General features: G+C 42.7%; 1 protein-coding gene and 1 long non-coding RNA gene across 5 annotated transcripts in view; both read left to right on the top strand.

Moving 5' to 3' along the window:
• The window catches only part of LRMDA (leucine rich melanocyte differentiation associated), a 1,028,511-nt gene that overhangs the window by 160,763 nt on the left and 843,252 nt on the right, over positions 1 to 24,496 (top strand). The window lies entirely within an intron of this gene.
• Positions 1 to 24,496, top strand: part of LOC130542987 (uncharacterized) — a 58,201-nt gene that overhangs the window by 10,047 nt on the left and 23,658 nt on the right. Inside the window, exon 2 of the long non-coding RNA XR_008957945.1 lies at positions 1,653 to 24,496. This exon is cut by the window's right edge and continues 23,658 nt beyond it. This is a non-coding gene — a long non-coding RNA (uncharacterized LOC130542987). The remainder of the gene's footprint in view (positions 1 to 1,652) is intronic.

The raw sequence follows: 24,496 nt of genomic DNA, 5'->3' as shown, positions 1-24,496 counted from the left end.
CTCTGGCTTCCATGTGCGGGTTCTGTGAACAGTTGAAGGAGAACGATGGTGGTGCCTGTCATGGGAATTAAGTGTTCTCTTCCCAGTGACCTTCCTTTTCTAACTGGGAGATAGGAAGATATCACTGCTGGTGACCCCCTCTCTTAAACAAAACTGAGGCCACACGTCTGTGCGCTTGTGCATGTGTTTGTCTGGGCTAAGTGTGAGAGGAGGTGATGTCAGCCCTCTTGCCGTGTGGTTTAATTTCCTCTCCATTGATTTAGAATGGAAAAAGAAATGTCAGAACTCCTGAAGTGCCTTTAAAACAAAGGTGCAGTGGAAGTATTAAAATCAGAAAAGAAAAAAAAAACCAGCTATTTTTAGAACGGAAGTTCCATTTTCTCACTTGTACTCCTAGCTTCTTGTTCAGGGCGGAGGGCCCACGCCAGGCTGCTTCAGTTTGCTCCCTGTTAGCTCATGGTAGTTCAGACTCCCCGCGTCCCACTAGAGGTGCTGGGTTGACACTGTTTCTTTGGATTTCCAGTGTTACAGGGACGGGGGATGTTCGGAGAAGGTGCTGATCTCTTGGCACAGGTGCTGCCCCTCCCAAAGCTGCAGCAGTGTTTTCTCATTCCTTTCTTCTCTCTGTTTACCTTGGGCTTGAGTGAGTCAATTGGCACTTCTGTTAGTACTGGGAAAATTCACTGTTAGCCACGAGCAAGAGAGAGGGCAGAAAGCAGGGTTACAAATAGATCTGAAAGGTACGTTTGTGTCTGCATCTCTGTTTCTGGGGGCAAGGGACAGTGTTGCCCCCCATTAAATATTTATTGTATTAGCAACCTCTGGTCATCCCTGCTAATGGAGGGAAGGAATGGTATGATAATCCAAAATAGCACAAAGTTCCAAGTTATTTATATTTGATTTGGCAGTGCTTTACAATAAAACCCCATGAATTCAACCTAATTAGGAAGAAGGCCAGTTTGGATTAGTGAAGCCCAAATTACATTTTATGGAAAATTGATTTTGTAGCTTCCAAATTTATACAGTAATTTGAATTAGGTATCAAAGTCTACAGTAGAGATTCCTAGGACACTTTTTTTTTTTTGAAGATTTTATTTATTTATTTGACAGAGATAGAGACAGCCACCGAGAGAGAGGGAACACAAGCAGGGGGAGCAGGAGAGGAAGAAGCAGGCTCATAGCAGAGGAGCCTGACGTGGGGCTCGATCCCATAACGCCGGGACCACGCCCTGAGCCGAAGGCAGACGCCCAACCGCTGTACCACCCAGGCGCCCCCCTAGGACACTTTTTAATGACTAGTTAGAAATATTTGGCTCAATATTGTAAAATTTTACGGAAATGTCTACCTTCAAAGTGATGTAGACGTTTCAAAACTTTCCTCTGAAGAGTTTTAACTATTTCTAGAGATCTTTCTTACAGTATGAACAATGGCCTGCCTGACACATGATAGGGAAGTTAAACCTGTTAAGATTTCTGCTGATTTCCAATCTGTTAGATTTAAATGAACAAAACTGACCTATATGATATTTTTTCCTCAGGAGATTTATTGTCTTAATTATGTATCAAAGCTAATACAGATGGGAAGTCTTCTTATGTAATATTGTATTCCTTACAATGTCTTTATATTGAAATACGTTTTTCTGTTGTTGCAGGTGAGAATTTTGTGATGCTCTAGTTGATTCCTGGTACCTCCAGTTTTCATTTTTAAGACACTATCTTCCTGGATCTCTAGCCTTCTTTTTCTCCATATTGAGTTATCTGTAAACAACCACTGAAGTATTACGGTGAACATCCTTTTGTTTTTACAAGACCGTTCTGACTGTGCCTCGGTTCTGTTAACGATAGCACTGGCTTTAGTCTTCATGTGAAAGCAGGTGAGAAGACTGAGTGGTTCGTTCCTACGTGCTGGTCTGGAGACTGGATGCATGGGAACCACCCAAGGAGCTTTAAAAAATATAAATTCACAGGCCCCACCCCTGGAGACTCTGATTCAGTGGGTTTTGGTGGAGCCTGGGAATGTCTACTTTTAACCAGCTCTCTGGTTTCTTCTGGTGGGCACCCAACACCAAGAGGTTGCCTGGAGTGGTTAAAAAGCCAGGAGCTGACAAGGACCCAAATTTGTCTTCCATCTCTGCACAGCAGATTGGAAGCTGCTTGATTTAGGAGCGGGGATAGCGGGGGCCAGTAACTGTGAAGTGGGGAACCTGGTCCTTTGAGGATAAAGCTAATGAGGCGGATCATGTTTGCACTTCATACCAGAGTCTAGTTCTTTCTGTTGATTGTTTCTTCCAAAGAACCCCTCTGTGCCTGGAGAAGAGTTACCGCTTCTGCCTGGCTTTGCCTTCTCGGTCAAGGGCCGCATTCCAAACCTTGGTCTCCAGAGACCTTTACCACCAGCAGCTGTTTGTCTGAATGCAGCGACCCTTCACTTTACTCAGTGCTGCCCCCTCAAAGAGACACCCCACTTTTATTTTCTCTTTAGCTGTCCCTCATTTGTTCATAGGCCACGGTTAATCTTACATAGCACCTAGCAGAACAGGGCTGGCCTCCAGCTAATTAGCAGCTGAGATCATGCTAGTGGCTTGGAGTCAGCCCTCTCCATGCTGGTAGGTGGGGTTAGAACCAAGGAAGAAGCCCAAAGTACTGGTAAGAGGAAGTTCCAAAAAAATACTCACAGATTGGAATTGCTAGAGACAGTTCATTATTTATTCCACAAAATAGACTTAATAAAAGGCCATGAGAAGAGGTTATATCATTTGCAGATAAATCTGTGCTACAAATCCAGTACCAGTGATCTCCATGAGCCCTGGGGATGCTTGAGTAAAAGGCCACTGCTTGAAAATGGACTTTATTAGAAAACTACCCCCCCTTCATTTATAGGGTTGTTCATGAGTGAAGTGCCAAGGACTCTGGTTCTTGTCAAAGGCAATTAAATGAGACTTAAATCTCCAGTTTTGGGGAATGAGATTTAAAAATAATAATCAGCGAGCTCCATTTGAGATGGCTGTGCCATCCACCTTCTTAGTTGTCAGTCTCTGCTCCCAGTACCCAGCTCTGGAAGAAGTAAATGTGATGTCTTGGGGGGATTCAGCCATTTTCTCCTTTGCAAGAAAATTCTCGATTGTCAAGTTCATGGAAGCATTTCATTTGCTTAAAAAGTTGCAAAATTGGACTAAGAAGCTTTGACATAGCCTTTGTAGACACATGTGATGCATTGGAGGGAGCCCCACCCTGGGCCAGGTGAGAAGACCTGACTGTATGCTGTGATGAGTTCTGTAATTGTGAAGCACTTGGTGTGAGCATCAAGCAGAATTGGGACCACAGTGTGCCTGTGCTGTGTGGCTTTCCTGTGGGAACAGGTGTCAATAGTCATTTTCTCTACCAAGGAAGTCATTGGTAGGCAGGACGTGTCCTTACTAGTCAGTAGAAGGTGAGGACATTATACTTTGTTGGCCAGAAAGAATGCCCAGTCTCTGGTTCATGGCCCAAGCATGACATATCCAGAAGATCTCAGGCCTACAGTAAAAGCCCATCGAGGTGCAATGGGTAGTATATTTCTAGTACTGCAAAGTCCTGCTAACTTGGATGAACTGGATCGAATTACAGGTTAGGAGCTGGTGAGCATGCTTATTAGTCTTTTAAAAGAAATGCAGCTTTATCTCTTTAAAAATTGTGGCAAAATACACAGAAAGTTTGCCGCATTTCAAGGCATATGATTGAGTGGCATTTAGTACATTCACAATATTGTGCCATCATCACCATTATGGAGTTCCAGCCTTACCACGTTTAAGTATAGAAACTATTTTTTAAATAACTGACAAATTGTTTCTACCCAGAACAGACCTTGTTACTCCGTGTGTGTTCTCTTTCTCTCATATGTAAATATACAAAGTATAGTATATGAATTTCATAGTCTGACGGTGCCCAGAATGACCTTGGAAGTTCTCTATCCATCTGTGTGGATGAGGAAACCATGACTATGACCAGGCATTTAAAGACTGGCCCACGCTTGTATGGCAGAGGCAGGACCACAGTTCCCAATCCTGACCTAATAGGTTTTCTTTAATGTGTTTATAATTGGCAATAAATTTTCCATAAACCATATTATTGAACTAAAGCCTTTAAGAATAATTTCCTTTCTTTGCTTGAATATTTTCCCCTTAAGTCTTGTTTACATTGTGAATTTTCACAGCAAACCCTTTCTTTGGCCCAGCTTAGACTAAATTTTACCACAAATTCCAAATTATAGGAGTCGTGAACTTTTCTTCTTCCTGAGTTGGCCTTGTACTGGTGGAAACTTAAAGTGTGTAAAATAATGAACCGTTCAGTGTTCGGGGTGGGGAGGTTGGGAAGTGGACTTGGGAGAAAGCATGCCTCTGTTCGTGCAGGGTTCAGGGCGGGGTGAAGCTGGGGCGGGGAGGCCGCTAGCACGGGCCGAAGCTGACTGAAGGGATGCAGGCGGAAAGGACAGTGCGAGAAGACTGCCGCAGTGGAGGCGAGGACCCTTCGAGAGAAGCCCTGGCTTCTTGGTCTCCTTTGGAGGCTGAGGGTGGGCATTAGGAGCGGTGGTTTGAACAGGTTGCTTGTGGATGGATGTTTGTGGTGGTAAGCACAGCCCTCTCGGTTGTGGGACCAATGCACCAGGAAGCCTGTCTGAGAGCAGAGTCTTTATCCGAGAGCCCACAGAGGTGTGTAGCTGGGCAGTGGTGGCCTTGGGTTTTCTTTCTTTTCTTTTCTTCTCTTCTTTGTTTTCTTGTGATAAGATAAGCATGATATAAGATTGACCATTTTCACTGTTTTAAGTGTCCAGGTCTATGGCACTAAGTACGTTCACAGTGTTGTACAACCAATATCACTATCCATCTCCAGAATATTTTCATCTTCCCAAACTGAAACTATACTTGTTAAGGAATGCCTCCCTCTTCCCCTACCTCCCAGCCCCAGGTAACCCCTATCTGCTTTCTGTCTCTGTGAATTTGACTACATGTATCTTATGTAAGTGGAATCATACAGTATTTGTTCTTTTGTGGCGAGGGTCTTATTCTGTTTTTTTATTTTTTATTTTTTAAAATTTATTGAAGTACAGTTGACCTACATTGTTAGTTTCATGTGCAAAACATGATTCAATTCTATACATTTCTCAGTGCTCACCATGGGAAGTGTAGTCACTACCTGTCACCATATGTTATGAAAATATTACTGACTATATTCCCTATGCTGTACATTTGTCTCCATGACTTATTTCTCTTATAACTGGAAATTTAGATCTCTTCAACCCCTTCACTTATTCTGCTCAATCCTTCACCTACCTCCTCTCTGGCAACCACCAGTTCTCTGTATTTAAGAGTCTGTGGTTTTTTGTTTTTGTTTTTTTTTGGTTCATTTGTTTTTAAAATTGCACATGTAAGTGAAACCCTATGGTATTTGTCTTTCTCAGACTTACTTAGTGTAATACCTTCTAGGACCATCCGTGTTGTCATGAATGGCAGGATTTCATTCATGTTTATGGCTAATATTCCGTTGTATGTATATACACCACATCTGTATCCATTCATCTGTGGGTAGATACGTGGGTTGCTTCCATACCTTGGCTATTGTAGATAATGCTGCAATAAAAATAAGGGTGCATGTATTTTTCCGAATTGGTGCTTTCATTCTCTTTAGGTAAATACCCAGTAGTGGAATTACTGGATCATATGGTAGCTGTATTTTTAATTTTTTGAGGAAACTCCATACACTTTTCCAGAGTGGTTGCACCAATTTATATACTCACCAACAGTGCACAATGATTTCCTTTTCTTCCCCAAGGTTTGTTATTTCTTGTTTTTTTGATACTAGCAGTTCTGACTGGTGGGAGGTAATAGCTCGTGGTTTTGATGTGCATTTCCCTGATGATTAGTGATGTTGAACATCTTTCCATGTGTCTCTTGGCCATCCGTATGTCGTCTTTGGGAAAATGTCTATTCAGGTCCTCTGTCCATTTTTTTAATGGAAATTTTGTTGGTGTTGTATAAGTTTTTAAAATACATTCTGGCTGTCAACCCCTTACTGGATGTATCATTTTCAAATATCTTCTCCCATTTGGTAGATTGTCTTTCATTTTGTTATGGCTTCCTTTCCGGTGCATTTAGTCTGGTTTTCTTAACATGACTTTATCAGCTAGCCCATATGGTGTCTTTGGGGGAATTAGAAAAAGGCACCCCCTTTCTTTCGGTAGATGCAGCCCCTGGCCAGAAACTGAGCTTGGCAAATGGAGCATAATATAGATTTTTCTCCCCACCTATCTCCGTGGCCAAACACGATTGTGCAGTGAACAGTCTGAACAACTCTTTTATCAGGCCTTCAAAAGGAGATTTCCTCTTGCCCTGGAGCCCCTGGCTGGGTATTTTCCCTGTTACCCATTTCTATTCTTCCAGTCCCTCTTTCTTATTCCCTAGTTCCAGTTTAAGGTTTAAGTTTGTTCATTCTGCTCAGAATGGGGCTGACTAAGAATTGAAAAGCTTTCAGAGGCCACCAGAAAAGGTTGATGGGGCTTCTAGGAAAACACAATTTGTTCAAATGTCATTTGGCGTGAGCTAAGTGCAAATGACTTACGTCAATTAGATTTCCTTTGGAAATACTCAGGGGGTTAAAAATTAAGAGGAGAATTGTGTAGAAAAATAAGTGGAAGGTTTTACTAATGATGATGCCTCTGAAAACAAGTGGAAATATTTCGCAAACTGAAAATGCAGCTGGTTGAGTACGCTCTGAACCGTGCTGGGCCCTTGCCCTTTCCTCTTTTAATAAAGCAGTGGCTGAATTGAAGCAATCTAGGCAATAATGAATATTCTTGTAAATCTATCTGGTTGAGAAACTCTAAAAATATGGCCAGAGCCCAAGCAGCACCTATTCCCTCCTAATTCTATAATACTCGAATGATATTTTATAAGGCATTAAACTTTAATTGATGCCATTTTACTGAGGAGATTTTAAAAGCAGGGATGGCAGTAATTGAACTGATTAAGATGACTTCTAATTGTTTATTATGTGCCATGTGAAAAAGATGTCTGTCTGCGATGTTGATTTTTTTGCTCTGATGTCCGAAGAGTTAGCTTATTTATTTACGCAGTTGTTGTTTTGAAGTGGTGGGTGTCAGAGAGGCCTTAGCATGGTTGAGAAATGATAAGGAATTCTCACGCCCTCTCACTGTGGAAGTACTGGAGGACCTATTGATGCAGAACAAGGAAAAAGCTGAATAAAACCAGAAAGTACAAAATGAAACAAACCTGGGTAAAATCATCTAGTGGAGGAATTTTTCAGAATGTTAGCTTTGGTGCGAAAGAAATGGAGGCTGGGATTTGCTCAGGGCAAAGCCTTGGCCTGGACTTTTCACTTTGCTTTTGTTGGTTTGTGGCGCTAAGAGCATTATTACGCCAACGTATGGTATTGTGGTGGAGCTCCTTCTTTACCCTTCCTTCTTTTGACATTCCTGGGCAAGGCTGTCTTCGCTCAGGACAGGCACGTTGCACAAGTGGGGAAAACTGTCGACTTGAAACTCTGGCCAAATATTTTGTTGCAGCCGTTAACTGTGGCTCAGGATTAAACATCAAGAGAGTGCTATCTGGCTTTCCTCCTCCCCTCCTCTGTAATTCTTTTCCCTTCTGAGTTTGGTCATTCGTTTCTGCTGCCTTCGGAGTTTTAAAAAGTTGGATTGTTTCTCTGTTATAAAAATAACACATACATCAGACTTGCAGATAACCACTAGCCAAGAAGAGAGGCATTTGGGGGCAGTGAGGGACAGGGGAACCATGCAATGAGTGAAGAATGCAGATGTTGACTTATGTCATGACTGGTATCCTAAGACCCAGAGTGGATAGAGGGGAATGATGTTATATGGACTGGGAAATTTAAAATATTTGTGGATTGGACTCTATCTCCAAATCTCTCTGCTCCTCATCTGTATACCACCCTCTCTCTCTCCTTTTTTTTTTTTTTTCCATCCCTACCCCTGGGGCAGCTGTCCCATTTTCTGGGTAAAGAAAAATGAGAGGATTCCACAGTTGCCTTTAAGTGTGATTGCTAAGGCTATAGTGTTTGCAGAGTTCTTCAGGTTTCGCCTTGTTTTTTCATAAAAACAAGATTTCTTATGCAAAATGGGTCACTTGAAAGCACCAAACAATTTCTCCAGAGCAACAGCTAGTGTTTCTTGCAGGAGAGATGTTAGCAAACCACTGACATATGGATGTGATCTCTGTTACTTTGACCAGATTTGGTTTCTACAGAGTGCGTGAGAAGGGAAGATAAATTTTGTCCTAGTAATACTATAGCGACTCATAAATAAATGGTTACCCTTTGGTGCTTGCAGTTTTCATTAAAGTCGCCTGAGCTTTGTTATTGACACCATAGGTTGCCTATTCAGGGAAATGCAGTAAAATTTATCAGTGTGCTTTCTACACCTAATAAATCATCCAAACAGGGAACCATATGGCAGATAAGACCTTGAAAATGTGGCTTCAGCATGTGAGGAGTCAAGTTGCTGAAATCTTGAATGATTACAGCCTGCACATTTTCCCCTGGAATATCTTATAGTTATTTTACATGCCATTTTCTTGTTCACCCTATCACCTCTTTGTCTCTCTCCCTCTTGCTTTCTCTCTTGCTCTTTCCTCTTTTACCCCCTCTAGTGCCATTCCTTTTTGGCTGTTCTTTCTCACTCTTTGTTTTTCTTCTGGGTGGGGGGATAGCTTCGATTTCAGCTTTAAAATAGGCGTCTGGAGCAGATAAGACATTTTTATAATGTCTTGCTGGTAGGAGGAAGAGGGGCAGGGAGGAGCAGAGACTGACGGGAAGGCATGATGTATGTGGCGGCTGTGTCCCTACTCTCCTCCAGCCCATTGTCATTAATCACGGCCATTAGTTTTCAGAGCTGCCTTGTCTGCACTGTGCCTCAGAAAAGCCATTGTTTTTTCGTGCCACAGACTAGGGGAAGAAAAGGGAAGAAAGAAACCCTAGTACTTTTTTTTTTCTCCTTCCTCATTCTGCCTCCTAGAATGTCCCTCCTCTCCCACTTCCCCTCCCCATCACCCCTACCTCAATCCAGCTGCCTTTTCTCTCCCTAGAAGTCGGTGGTGGTGGTGGGGACCTCACCCCAAACTCTCAATGCTTCTTCATTGCCTGTGTTTTATTCATTTATCTGACAACATAGCATGGAACACAGAATTGGGATGTATTCACTGAGTAATAGCTGTGTTACTCATCATGCACTATTTAATTTACAAGGAGGTAATGTGGACATTTGTGGGGTTTTTCCTTTTTTTTTTTTTTTTTTTAATTATGGGCTACATTTATCATCTGAGGATACAGTGTGAAAGGAAAAATGTGCCTATAACAGAGAATCTATGCTGGATGGCTGGGGAAGAAGAGGCTGCTACTTGGGGAGGTGTAGTTAGGCGCTTGCCAAGCCTTGACTATGTCTGGGGGATTCCATCACTGCTTAGCAAGTTCTTCAAGAGCAGCCATGGCTTATGGTTAGTTGATGTGACCCAGTCAACTTGGGTGCATCTCAGTGGTTGATGAGGGGTGGCCATTGTCTTTTCCTTCATCTTTGCAAGCTAAAGACTTAGGCTTGAGGAGAGAGGCCTGGCAGACTATATTGGCTTTCTGGCTCTCTGTGGCAAATTGTAACTGAGTCCTATACATGTCTGCTTCATATATTAATATCTTTAAAAATATGCATAGCATTTTGTAAGACATGAGGGCCAACCTCAAAGAGCACACAAGTGTGATTTTAAGTCTAATTTTATGAAATGTGCTGTAAAAATAGCAAGTTATTGGTACAAGGGGAAGCATAAGAATCAATGAAAAATTTGTATGACAAAGTTTTTTAAAAGAAAAAGACCCATTAGTTACTTCCTAAAATAAATAAAATTGTTTGAACTCCGAACCTTAAATATTGCTGAATAGAAGTACTTCAGGTACTTATTCTAATGAAAGTATGGCAGCGATTTGCTACAAATGCATTAGTTGAATATTCATAGCATAGGAAAAAAGCATTTATGAGCTAGGGATCAGGAGACCAGGGTTATGGTTTTTCTACTTAGGAGCTCTCTAACTTTATTTTTTATTTTTTTTAAAGATTTTATTTATTTATGTGACAGACAGCCAGCGAGAGAAGGAACACAGCAGGGGAGTGGGAGAGGAAGAAGCAGGCTCCCAGCAGAGGAGCCCGATGTGGGGCTCGATCCCGGAACGCCAGGATCACGCCCTGAGCCGAAGGCAGACGCTTAACGACTGCGCTACCTAGGCGCCCCAATAACTTTAGTTAGATTACTTGATCTCTGAATGTCAGTTCTTCCTTCTGTCAAATGAGATGGTTGGTTCTAGATCAGTATTTCCCAAGGTGTTGGATCATGGGTGGTATAGGAAAGAATTTTAGATGGTTCATGGAACAGACTTCTAAAATTTTAATAAGTTTATGATTACGGTTGACTTGTATTTATGTTAAATAATACTGGCTATCTATTTATGACTGTATTATAACTTTCATATTTTAATGTCTGAATTAGCAGAAAAAATGAGTCAATTAGAAGAAGAAATATAGTCTGTAATATCGATTATAGAGGTAGGGCTAAAATTATAGTATGGTACTCAGATGACCAGAAGTTGTGACCCTCCAGATTCGATGATCAGGATCTAGGAGTCCAGTGGTAGTTCGTGTGTTCTCTGTGTGTGTGTGTGCACGTGCTTGTGTGTGTACGCACACACACAGGTTATCTTAAAAGTCTAAACATATTCTTTATCATTTTTACTATGTTTAATTCTTCTCTGATTAATAGAGCGAAGTTAATTTTAGTGCAGTTGTGTCTGATCTCAATTTCTGATTTAATGAGATCTTCATGAAGATAGCTGTATATATAAGAATCTGATAACTTCATAGCATGATTTCAGACATTGGGGAAATCTGAATGTCTGAGACATGGTGCTGGAGCTCTGTAGAGCATCTCTTACACAGTTTCGTTTGAAGACGTCTAGAAAAGCTAGAACATACCACCTTTTTGTCTCTGCCAGGGTGTCTGTACTTCTGTTCTCTGGAGTTGCAGTAGTTTCACATGTGTCAGAACATCAGAGTCACCTGATCATTTATAAAATGCAGCTACCTGGGCCCTATCCGGGATCTACTGAATAGATGCTGAGGGTGGGGCCTGGGGATGACACAGGCCTGCCCCAAGTTTGGGAACTGCTAGGTTAAGGCACTGATAGTGCCTGAGAGGGGTACGTATGTGTGGAAGACACACCACTGGCTTCAACAGCCATTGCAGCCTTGACTTGGGTTCTTTTATCAGATTAGTGATGTCACCTCCAAGGCATGTGCATTCCAATATTGAGAGTCATTCAGGTAAGATCCTGATCTTGGATAGTTCTGGATGGACAGCGCAATGGGGAATAGTCCGGGAATGCCAGAGCGGCAGCATAAGGGCACATGGGGAGGGCTGTCCTGGTTCTCCCAGTCATAACCTGTAAGTGGAAAGAGTGAGCCTGTATCATTTAACAAATGGCTCCTTGAGAGTACCTGATATCCTGGCAAGTTGGCAGCTTGTGTCTCCCTCTTACCAGGAAAATTTGGCCAATTCAGTATGTTTGAATATCCCCTTCTATGTTAAGTGGTGGCATTATATCTACCCTCTAATTAAGTAATTTCTTCCTTCCAGTATACTCCTTTTATCATGCAAGTCTTCTCAGAGTCCCATTCATTGGCTCCCACTGACTTAGAGAACCAAGTGCAGTCTTCTTTAGCTTGGCATTCACTACTGCACTTTGTCTCTTCTCTCTGGACTTCTGTCCTGCTACTCCTTTGTCTATACCCTGTGCTCCAGCCAAGGCACTCTTACCACCTCACTAGCGTGTCTTGTTCTTTCCCAGCTTCCATTACTCGGTTCCATCTCCCTGAGTCACCACATGGATTCCCTTGTCCTCAGTCATGCACAGTTCTTGAGGCCACATGTCATCTCCTGTTTCCTCCACAAACCCTCGTACCACTTTGTGTCTGTGTGTGAACCTTGGGCTCCCCTGGGAGAGAAGGTACCAGACCAAAGACTATGACCTTGGACCAGTCAACTTGACTGGGCCTCCATCTTCTCTGCTAGAAGACAAGAACATCCAGACTAAGCCTCCCCCCAGCTCCTGGGAAGATCAGAGGAGATGATGACTCTAGAGGGGCTTTGTGAGTAGCTACACACTGTGCTACCCTAAGGGATATGCTTTGGGAATTAATCATGGGCTGACTTGTGGCAGCGCTTGTATTGCTGTCTTAGAATGCTATTCACCTGCTGTATTATTGTTTAACATTTCCAGAGTCTGTCTTGACTTTAAGTTGGGCTTTTCTTTCCTTTGCAAGTGATTTTTGACTTATGAAAATGCTGTTCGTTATGAAATAACACTGTAAAATGATAGAAAAATCGCTTGCAAGATGGAGTCTCTTCACATCTCTTTCTTCCCCGTCTTTCCACCATAAGCCGCTATCTGTATGTACTCATGGTTACCATATTATTTATCTGTCTGTGTCTCTCTCTCCCATCCTGTTGTCCTGTGTGTGTCGAGCGCTCTGTGTGTGTCTCCTGGATACTCTTGGAGGGAAGCTACCTGCGGTATCAGGGAAATGCCCTTGGTTTGTGGCTGACTGTGGGTTTGCAATGCTCACTGCCGATTTTAATCGGTACCAACCATTGTAGTTCATTGCCGTGTGACGGGATGCACGCTCTGGTGGGATGTGAACACATAAGGCCCCACAGAGTTTGCTATTCTTTGGCTGGGATTGAGAGAAAAATATGCATGTCACGTTCCTCTCCCAATTTTTATTCTACCTCATCTTCTCATCTTTATTTCTGCCTTTCTTCGGCATCCCAGTCTGCCCCTTCTGAAGACGACCGTGTGCACCGGCTCCCTGTCAGACAGCAACTCGCCCTGAGCTAAAAGCTGGGGAAGGCAGCATCTGCTGGGGAGTTAGGTAGATCTGGGTCCATGGTGGTCTCTGCAAATGTGATAGCTGTGTGGCCTGTGCATGCAAGTGGCTTAACCTGAGGGCCAGTGTCCTGGTCTGTGAACGTAGCAGCATGTGTTCCAATGCCCAGCAGAGTGCATTCAATCATTTTATTTTTTTTCCCTTCCCTTTATTTTGTTCTATTTGGTTCTAATAACATCAGCCCACCCCACCTGCCATGTTGCGTTATCTATGTTCATCATGGGTTCAGGATTTGCCTCCCACTGAGCTGGTGGAAGAGTCTTGGACCAGTGCACCCAGAGTAGGCCCTCTAGGAGTGCAAAGGCCAAGAGTGCATGTTGTCTGCCCCTTAAAGGAATTGTGTGTTTACATATTGGGCCTGTTCATGTTTTTATCAGGGAAGCTAGTCATTCTTTAGTTCCACCTCAGTTTTTTTTTTTTTTTAATTTTCATATTTTTAAAAAAGATTTGAGAGAGAAGGAGCATGAGCGGGGGCGGGGCAGAGGTAGAAGGAGAGAGAATCTCATGCAGACTCCACACTGAGCATGGAAACTGACGCAGGGCTCGATCCCACGACGCTGAGATCGCAACCTGAGCCGAAACCAAGAGTCTGATGCTTATGGACTGTGCCACCCAGGTGCCCCTCAGTTTTGATTATAAGTATCAGGAAAGGAAAATACCGAATAAGCTGTACTTGTTGGCACACAATTCAGGCACAAATGTAAAAACAGAACTCACTTGCTCTTAAGATTCTTAATGTAGGCAGAATATCTCATTTAAAAATATCAGCCTTGAGAACCCAGTTTTAAATGGGTCTCAGGTTGAAGAGTTTGCTGATTTTTTTTTTTTCCCCTGCTATGGATTTTGGCTGGGGGCTGGCCTTCTAAAGCAGTAATGCAGGGTGGTCCACTTTTGTGTATCCTTGTGCTTGATCCTGGGTGGGCAGAAGTGGTTCTTGGCATCTGGTGCCTTGCAACCCCCTTTTCTAGTCTTAGGTGCACAAAGTCTTGTTCACCTTGAATGCACTTCCCTTCCCTTTACTCAAATTTTGAATTGCTTTTTAAAACTTGCTTTTTAAGACCTGCTTCAAATCACACCCCTTTGCAATCCCTTCCTTAAGCGTCCCATTTAGTGACTGTGCGTTACTCCTGTAAGTATTGCTGGGTGGGTGTTTATTTGGCAGTTAATCCTTATGACCTCGTGGTGTTTCTTCTGTTGCTGTTTTGAACTATAACCTTCAACTTTGCGGTTTCCCTTTTTCACATGGTTCTGTCCCATCTTAAATTTCTTTCTCCATAGGGCAACATTCAGCGCAGAGTGAATGTTCGGAAACTTTCTGTTGGTAGGTTGGGCTGACTGACTTGTCCCTCCTCCCCTGTACCTCCCCTGTTCTCCCAGGAAGGTGTCGCTTCTTTGTTCCTGGGTGAGCTATTCTGCCTGCTGTTGGTTGGTAAGTCATTGAGGGAACACCCAGTGAACTGCCCTCTCCCAGTGGTGCAAGCCGACTTGCTGCCCCAGAAGACGAAGCTGAGTGAAGCACTAATGCTCACTGTGCTCCCTGAAGGCCTTTTCACGGAAGGCCATCGAGGCATTTCTCAGAGGTTTATAAGCTCTCTGGAACCGTGTGTGTGTTTGTGTGTGTGTGTGTGTGTGTGTGTGTGTGTGTCTGTCTGTCTTAGAACTTTGGCCATAGTAGGTGGAGGGAGAGGCTTCTCTGAGGTTCTGCTGGTGCCTGATTCTGGTGCGGCATCTGTTGAGGCCCCTGGAAGGAAAAGTCTGGGCTGCCTCTGACTAGAAAGAGAGGGAATGAGGAAGATGAAGAAGGGATGGGCTCCTGTTCTTCTTTGCAGGTGGAGACGCCATTTCCTGGCGCTGGTTGCTGATCTTCACTTCTCTCTGCTTCTCTGCTCCATGATTGTAAAGTGGTTTTGGCCATTTACCTAAAACACATAATCCAGGGGCCACTGCATCAATCAAATGTTGACGTGATAGTTCTGGCAATTGCCTACAGCTCAGGCAAAATTTGCCTGCTTTGGTTTTGTGCAGTGAATGAATTGATTTTCTGAAAAAATCTGTGTGTGTGTGTGTGTGTGTGTGTGTAAGAGAGAATGGAGTTTGACTTTTTTAGGGGGATTTGTTTTTTTCAGGGGTGATGGTGTAGGAAGAGAGAAGGTTCATAAAGTGTTTTGTGTGAGCTTGAGAAAGACTAAATGCAGACATGAACACAGACAAGATAGATATGAAACTAATGATGTTTTACAATGACTTAAGAACAATGAAAAGATGCAAGGGATCTTGAAGACAAGAGGGCCAAGACAGATCAAATGCTTCTGCACCCAAAATGGTGTGTGTTGGGTTGAATTATCTTCTTTCCTTCCCCCAAGCCCCCCGTTATAAGCAGGCGTGCAGGCCTTTGTGCAGGTAGTCTTGTCTACAGTTTTTACTTTTTGCAAAGTCATATGTTTTTAGCTCTGATTGCAGCCACTACTGAGTGGCTCACCTTGTCTTGAGTAATGAGAATAAACAACTGGTCACTGCACTGACCACTGAAACTAATAAAGATATATAGTACTGGGCTGGCTTAGGGAGTCACAGACACATTCTTAAACTGTGTGTGACATTTATACCAAAGGAACATGATTCCAAACTCACTCACTGCTTACCCATTCTGAGAAAGAACAAACTATTTGACTGATGGTTTGCTAAATTTAATATGCTTAGCAAGTAAAATTATTGCCTACTCTAATGCTGTGTAATTATTAAGATACACTGCTTTTAAAAATACCAAGTGAATAATATTGATTTAGTGAACTGCTATTTAGAAAAATGCCAGCAAAGGAGGAATATTTTATTTTAGCTGCCTTAGAGCTGTAATGGGTCTGGGCTGAGATATGCATGTGGAAATAAATTATGTACAAGGTAAACTATTTTGTTATACAGTACCCATAATATTAATTAAGCCGTAATTTTACCAACAATGCTTTAATTTAACAAATAAACAGGAATCATCTGTACCATTCTTTCAAATATATAACTTTGGGACCATAATAAAGCATGCAGAAGCACCTGCAGTTAATTGTAAAGCAAACAGTGAGACTAGCAACTTTAAAGGGTAATTGTAATTTATAATTTATTTATTTGACTTATGTTGGATATAATTACTGTTATAATGCATTATTATTTTCAGTCCAGCGTAAGATCTATCTGATTCCAATTGAGCACACGCAGCCTGGTGGAGCTCTCCGCTTAGGCCCTTTGAAAGTGTGCTCTGCTCCCCTCCGTTCCCCGCAATGGGAGCTTGTAAAATAAAGAAGAATGGATGGGCTACTGTCAAAGACAATCCTTGTTCAAAGCTGTAAGAATATTTCCATTTCCATTTAAGCCAAGAATTGTCCCAGCCCTCGCAGTGCTTTCCATAGCAGTACGGGGGAGTGACATTGTCAGGGTCTGCACTGTAGCCAGCGGCTTGGGTGACTGGTCCGGGCTGGTGGCCCTGTGGGGAGGGACGTGATGCGGAGAGAGGAATGGGAGCGTGCAGAGCCAGCTTTTCCCCCAGTTCCTGTCTGAAGGTTGCTGGTGTTTATTGTTGTGGTGCTTTTGGGCTTTGTTGTTGTTGTTGTTGTTTTCAAGAGCAGCCTGGAAGGAACAGCCCGAGGGGGGAAAAATACCACCATGGAAGAAAAGAAGCAATTATAGCTGGCTGTTTGTTTGTGGCTAACAGAATGCTGAAATGGCAGATTTGCAAATTTGTAAGAGAGGGAAGCTTAGTGTTCATCTTTATCAGCCAAAGTGGTTTCTTGTTAGCTGAGCAGCAAGCTAGAAACCGACCGATTTTGACAACATAATTTACATCTTTGTATAAAACTGTTGCTGGCAGCTGAACTAATTTGTGCTGGATTAGGTTGTTTGTCTCTGCTGCTGACTAACCATGCAATCTATCAGAGGCCGTTTTCAAATATCACTTTTCAACTGTGCCCTTGAGAGGGGGAATTGATCGGGAATATACGGAGCAAAATTACTCCAATAACTTTATAGAAGAAACAATTACGGAATCATACAGATGTGAATAATACTGAAAAGTAGGAACAAATATGATGAATTTAGCCCTATTCCTATCTTTCACATGTGCATGAAATTTATAAATACAATAACACAATTATTGGCCCTGTTTCCTCTTTCTTTCTGGGTCTCGGTCGATGATGGTAATAGGAGAAAGACGAGGAAAGTGCTTGGTGGAAAACATTCTCGGAGACTGAATTTGAGGATTTTGAGATGTAGGTTTTATGAAAGTCACTTACGAGGTGCTGGAGACAATAGTTAACATACGCATGTCCCATAGAATGTCTTTTCATCCAGTCTGAGTTTCAGAAGTTTTAAAATAAAATGCTGTGATAGAGAGAAAGAAACATCAGTCAGGCAGATACGTTTGTGTTACCAACATGGGTGATAAACACACAAATATATTTTATCATGTATTTTCATGTTATATCAATAATTGTACCATGCAGAAGAGGAATGGAGTCTCCCTTCTGCTTTTAAGTGAGTATCTTAAATGTTTCTTCCTGTCCTCAAGGGAAGATATGGGATGATAGAATAATATAAGGGGGCAAAAAAGGAGGGGGCAGGGGCAGAAATCACAACTGATAACTGAGCTGGAGTTGTTTATAAGATGCCTGAGATTAGCCAGCAAACAAAAAAACCATTAAGCACCTATTATTTTAAAGCAGTGGGCACATTTTTCATCACTTCCCTCTGATAAATTTTCACTTGTGCATCCTGCTCCAGGTAATTAATTGCTTTCAGTTCAGAGGAGTAATAATGCAATAAATTATGCCAGTATTTCTAGTCAGAGGATCATATTGCAGCTTCCTAACTAAGGCAGCACTAATAACAATCCAGGAGACTGGTGGGCCATAAGAGAAAACAGCGCTCCATTATTATAAATTGGTTATGTAAAGTGTCGAAGGACCGAGTCCTCAAAATTGCTTTCAGGTGGTCTTACTCATGGACGTTTGCACGTTCATGGGTTTGGTCAGAAGATTACATAGCTCCTCCCAGCCCTGGAAGCTTTGCAGACGCTGGGCACACTGGCAGTGATGGTGGGGTCATTGCTGAAGGGTAAAGGTCTAGTAGGAAGGACCTTTCTGCGATGGCAGGGATGCTGACGATGATGGTATTAGTGGTGTGTTGAGTGCTTGCCATACACAAGCACTGTTCTGAGCCTTTACATGTACCAACTGGATTTAATCTTGGTAGCAAACCTCTGAGGTAGGACTATTGCTATTCTCATTTTCAAGATGAGGAAACTGAGGCACAGAGTTTTTAGGTGACTTGTGCAACTGGTAGGGGGGGGTCTATGTTTTTATCCAACAAGCAGCACTGTATTCTGGGAGGAGGTTTGCTCCTGAGTCCAACCAGGGTTGCAATGGATCAGGGTAGGGTGGGGTTGGAGGCAGAGTTGGGAAGGCGCCGGCTACTTCAAAAAAGTAGTTTTAATCTTCCTTGGTTCCTTACCAAGTGAATACCCCACTTTGCTCAGCTTCTGAAAACTTCTAACTTGTGGACCTCCTGCTATAGCTTCATTTCTTTTTCTAGGCTTAAAAAATAACACCCATATCTGCTCCCTCTCCTCTGTGTAAATGACTTCAGTGGTTCCTCTTCTGTCCTCCCATCTTTTCCCGTCCTTTGCCTTCTCCAGCAAAGTTCCAACTTTCAGAAGAACCTCACAGAGGAAATTTAGAGAAATCCTGTGCCTTTCTATAGTATATGGTGTACTTTTATTTCCTGTAGACAGCTTAAAGAGGAGGCGATGGTCTGTTTTAGCTCCTCCCCACCTGCCTCTGTGTCTGTGTACAGACATACCTCAACCACTCGGAGCAGCGCCAAAGGCAGGAGAACCAGTTGACCTTGACCATCCCATCTGATAACCACCACTACTTCTCTTCTCAGTCCTTTGACAAGCTGAAGGTTTTTCTTGCTGCCTTTAACCTGGAGTGATTTCTAGTGCTGAGGAGGTCAAACAAATGTTCTTGGGCAGAGACGGTGGGGTTGAAGACTAGGTAGAGGGAGGACCAGGAGAGAGACTACAGATGGCGTGTGGAGACAAGAACTGTGGTCTCGCACATGAGGTTGGGGGGGGAAGCATCTTACTAAATGGCTAGGGAGGATGGTCTGTCCCTGTGGGCTCCATGAAGTTTTGGATATTTTTACCTTAGCTCTTGTTCTAAAGATTTGTCTTTAAAACCACTGCTTGGCACGTTACAGTACAAACAGGGAATGAGAGGCAGAGAGCCCTTAACTGACCATGGCCTTCCCTGGCTCCCCCAGGTATCCACAGCCAGAGAAGGTGGTGCTGTGGGGGGGGGGGCGGCGATCTACACTGAAATATACAGTTGTTTTTGCAGTGGCAGAGGTATCAGCATTCTGCCTGCGTGGCCTGAGAGTTACTGGATTGTGCTGACCGATGTGGGAGGCAAACAGGCTGGGGTTGGAGGGTTCGCTCTTCTTCATTGCCCACAACAACCCAGCCTGGTTCTTTGCAGTCCCATCTTGGGTGGCTGTCCTAGTTACTGCTTCAGTCATTGGGCTTTGTCCCTAATTTACTGCCACTGATACTGTTCCTTGAATTGAGGGAATGGTTTCTCATGATTGGATGCTTCCCTTACTGGGCTCACCTCCTTGGGAAGTGGGGCTCCACTGGTTCATGACCTCATGGTTGCAAACACCCTTTCCCAAAGCCACTTACAGTTATCTACTAGGATAAGCTTGTATTTTGTTATCTGTGTATTTTACCTACCTATGAGGTCTTAACATTCATCCTCAGATGTAGCTATATATATATGGATTAGTCATCATACAAATATTATTTCCATATTATTCCGGAACCAGAGGTGAATTAAAAGGGAGGGAGTAGACTGGAGGCAGCAAATAGGGATTTTCCTTAAAGCCTTTCTCCACCGTAACAGTAATCTGAGTTCTGTATTCTCCAGATATTTGAAGATATAGAAAAAGATGAGTTTTTAATGAAAATCTAATATATTTAAAGAGGATGATTTATGGCAAATTTGTTCCATATTTTAGGCTGTTGGAAAGTCAGAAGCAGAGAAAGTTTGGTCCACAGATGGAATTGTGGAATCTGGCTGTTCCAGGACAGTCAATACAGAAAGTGGACTGAGGGCCACAGGTGATGTAGAGGGCCTCAGGTCTGTTATCTCTGGGAAATATTCTGTAAAAATCTTGGTTAGCATGAGAATGGAGAGGGTTGAAGGTCCAGCTCAACTAACTACCAAGGCAGTTTATCTAGATGCTTGGATCTTGGCTATGGATAGAAGTCTTCCACCTCTACCATTAAAAAGTAGATAGTGTAGTGATTTCTCAAGCTTCAGGCACATGCTATGGGCTTGCATCCCATTTTGGGAAGATATGAACACTCCAAACTGGGAGATTTCAAGTTTATTCAAGACCCAGGAAAGATGTGTACAATCTTAATTAAGTAGCAGTAACAGGTTTGTAAATCCTTTTTTTTTCCCCTGTAAAAAAAAAAGGATCATCACATGTGCCATTGATTGTTTAATTCTCTGCCTCCCATGTCAGGTTGCTCTCATTGAGAGGGCAAGACCTTGTCTGTCTTGATGGTCGAGTTTCTAGTATCCTATATAGTGCCTGGCCAATGGTTGGCTCTCAGTAAATATTCTTCATGGGAAGAATGGACATAGTAAGATTGGGAAAATAAATCAAACACAAAGAAGATGATAAAATATCACCCATTACCAGACTACTCTGAGTAGACTACTGTTATGCATTTTCTTGTACACCTTCCAGTCTCTTCTCTGTGTATTGCCCCTTGCCCACCACTACTCAAACTGATAGGTATGTTTTCCCCCTCCCACAGCAGAATCCTGGTGGACAAAGTTTTAACTCTTTACATTTTTTTTTTGTTTGTTTGTAAAATTCCATGGAAAATGGCAGTTCAACAATGGATACTGGTCTGTGACTTGAGCTTTAGATTTCTAAGACACACATGAAAAATGTTAAGATCCTAATGAGTTTGGGGGTGGAAGGTCCAGAAAGGATAGTAACATTTCATTCTCTCCTTTTTATATTGTTCCTTTTGGGTCACAGCAGAACACTGGCACCACATTTTCTGTTGGTATATGTACTATTCATTTTCTGGCTCTGAAATGGATCACACTGAAAGTCAAGTGCACTCCTCCTCGTGAAGATAGAAATAGGATTTGGAGAAAAAAGAAGAGCGTGAGGTACTACCCAGACTAACACTGTAGAAACATTTCCGTCCTTTTCATAAAACCTGGCAGCAAGCCAAAGCCAGGGCCCGGGCAGTACTTAAAAAGTGTCTGGCTGCTCCTCTCTGGTCCTTAAGTTTGTCCATGACCTGACCTCAGAGCCCTGGCCCATCAGAACTCCTGCCTCTTTACGGTAGTGCTGACAGTGGACATGCCAGCTGGTTTCCAGAAGGTTACCTGAGTAGCGGAGGCATCCAGAAAAGTCATTGAGTCCTTGCACACTGCTTCTTGACATCACTGCCTTCAATCCCCCGAGACAGGGAGCAGGCTCCCTGTTGTCCACAGAGCCAGAGTTGACGGCTGTTCCAGTCCCTCTGGTAGAATTTTTAGTGCAGCCCATCTTCAACGGCTCAGCTGCTTTTGCAAATGAGTAACCCAGATCACTAAGTGCCAGATCTCTTGCATCCTATCTTGCCCTTGTTGAACCCAGAAGCGGAGAACTCTGACTTCCTTTGACTCTCTAGATAGCTGTCCTGGGTGTGAAGGAAGACCTCTGCTCATCAGATAAGAAAAGCAGGGAAGTAGAGTTAGCATTCTGCATGAAAAGAGCTCTGCCGTTACCGTCAGCATCATGATCTAGTTCAGAAGAAATGTTGGGCAATTGAACCTGGTAGTTTTCTATTACATGAATGACTAGTTGTAGGTCCCCCCCCACCAACCCACGCTTTTTCTCTTTTTTCTCTCCTCTCCCTCCCTTTTTCCTTTTTGGACTTAAGAAAGGGTCCTCAACTTTATAATTTTAAAACATATTCTCCTACACATGTCATTGTTCTTTTTAATAGGATCTGCCAGTACCACTCTGTGCAGAGCCCCACGTTTTCACATTATTATCTCATTGTCTATCCCGAGTGTTATAGCCTTACTACGACTTCCTAACTAATCAGCTATTTCAACTTTCATTCCATAAGCTTTATGTCTGAGTGTAATTAAATGAGCATTAAGTCTTTTTTTTTTTTTACTAGCAAAGCCTGAAAGTTCTGATATTACAGTAATAAGTGTGAAGTGAATTTTGAATGGCATTTATATCTGTTCATGGGCTCTAAATGTTTGATTTGCATAACTAGTTAAAATGATATCAGAGCAGCATATTGATTTAATTCCATCTCAGAAAACTGTTAATTAATAATGATAATAAATGTGTCAGTCCTTTATTATCTGCTTTGAATTGGTGATGATAGCTATATTAATACCACTTCAGTAATAGACCTCTGCTGGCTATTGTTGGCAAAGCTTTCAAGGCCTGAATCACCTGCAATCAGAATTTAGAAAATTTATTGCAGATCAGTTTTAAAAAGAACAGCCATTCCATCATATATGTAATTTTATTAACACCTACATTTTAATTTAACATTTTATTTACATAAATCATCGTGATCAGAAACTTCAGGAGGGTTTTAAACAAAGGCACTTTTTCATTTTAATGTTCCAAGTTAAAAGTTGCCTGATGGAAGGACTGAGCCCAGGATGATCCCTTTTTGTGGGGTTGGCAGACCCGTGGCCCTTCCTGCCGCACTTCCTCCTCACTGGGCTGGCCATTCTCTGGCTCATTATTAAGGTGGAACCTGCCGGTTCTATGGCATTGCACATGGGCTTGTATATATGGGAATGGTGGGATTGGTGGTGGTGGTGGGGGGAATCCTTTGCCCTCCCTACTCTTTCAAGGACTATCATAGTTTTAGGAGCCAGTCTCACTTCTCTGGTTTTTGGGAGAGATGCAGAAACTAAGAGGTCTTCTCTATCATTGGGTTTCTGGAAAGCAAGGACAACATGAATAGTTATCTTGCAATGGCTAGGCATTTCCCCAGACTGAGATCCCCAGGGCCTGGTAATGCTGAATTTCCAGAAGAGATGCTAGAGTCCCAAGAAGAAATCTTCCGAGTGGCTCTCAGTGGCTTAATCTCTGTCACATCCAGTAGTCATGAATGTTGATGAGTGTGTTCGGAAAATTTTATAATCTCACTTTTCTTTTCAAACCTTTTTTTTTTTTTTTTTTTTTTAAGTAGGCTCCGTGCTAGGCGATGTTAGGCTTCATAAACACACACACATATAGCAGTACTTAGCACCCAGAAGACACTTAATGATTGGTAGCCTGTCTTTTCCTTTTCCTCTTAAATTATGGGCATACACTTACTGTTCTTCGTCTGTCCCAGGCTGAATAAAGACTTGAACAGCCTCTGTTCTTGGAGTCAAGAATTTAAATAACTATTAGGTCTACGTCAAGAAGCCTGAGGAACTTGCTCTTTTCCCCCATTAGAAGTTTATCCCTAGGTTTGACTAGATGGATATCCACACAATTTGTGTATATGGAGTCTGTTTCCCTCCCAGTCCTTCATGTTTGGTTCATATCTATGAATGTATAAGGGATTTTTACTTATTTGAAATCTGCATAATATCTCTTCCTTTCTTCTCTTCAGAACTGGGTCTGAACTTGATTTTACCTTTTGATCTTCCTTCTGACCCCTTCTTAGAGAAGAAATTGCTAGCCATGACACCAGGTAACTGCAGAATCTTCTCATTGGTGATAACTGAACTGTGGCCCAGGGATTTTGTGACATGCCGAAGATCTCATAACCTCTTAATCCAAGTCGTGCATCCTGTCTGTACCTCCTACCAGTTCACTCAAGCAGCTCCTGGAACCCCAGTACAATCTGGAGTAAGGACTCCAGTTCTTTCTTTGGGCATCCATCCCTTTCTGTTTCTGCTCATTACTCCCCTTTTTATATTCAGGTTTCACTAGGCAGTGAGCCGTGTGGCTCCCCCTCCTTCCCACCCCCCTACATGAGAGCAGGAGTGAAGTCTTGGCCTCCAAAGAGCTCGCTAACACTCCCTTCAGACTGTCCCATCACCAGTCCTTTCCATTTCTTGATGGGAACAAACACATCCTTTGTTTGAGCCTGTGATAGATTAGCATGGCTTGGAAGGAGTGCTGGCTTTCCGAACTCCTGTGGGTGTGTCTCCAGCTGAACATTTCTCTCCTGACTTTGATTTCTCTCTCAGCAAGTGGGGGTGTAATTTGCCTTGACATCGCTGGCCATCAGCGCCACACTGAAATGGGCCTTCTTTGACTCAAAGTGACAGCCCTTGGCCCCTGTGACATTGTTTCCATAGATTTGCAATGAAACAGTTTTATATTTTGCAAAATAGAGTGATCTCCTACGACTGGCATTGATGTGGTTGTGCCATGGTCTTCTGGAGGGTAGGGCTGTTTCCACTGACC

This window comes from Ursus arctos, unplaced genomic scaffold, assembly GCF_023065955.2.
Source record: "Ursus arctos isolate Adak ecotype North America unplaced genomic scaffold, UrsArc2.0 scaffold_7, whole genome shotgun sequence".
Taxonomy (NCBI): Eukaryota; Metazoa; Chordata; class Mammalia; order Carnivora; family Ursidae; genus Ursus; species Ursus arctos.
This window is presented reverse-complemented; position numbering and strand designations above follow the sequence as displayed.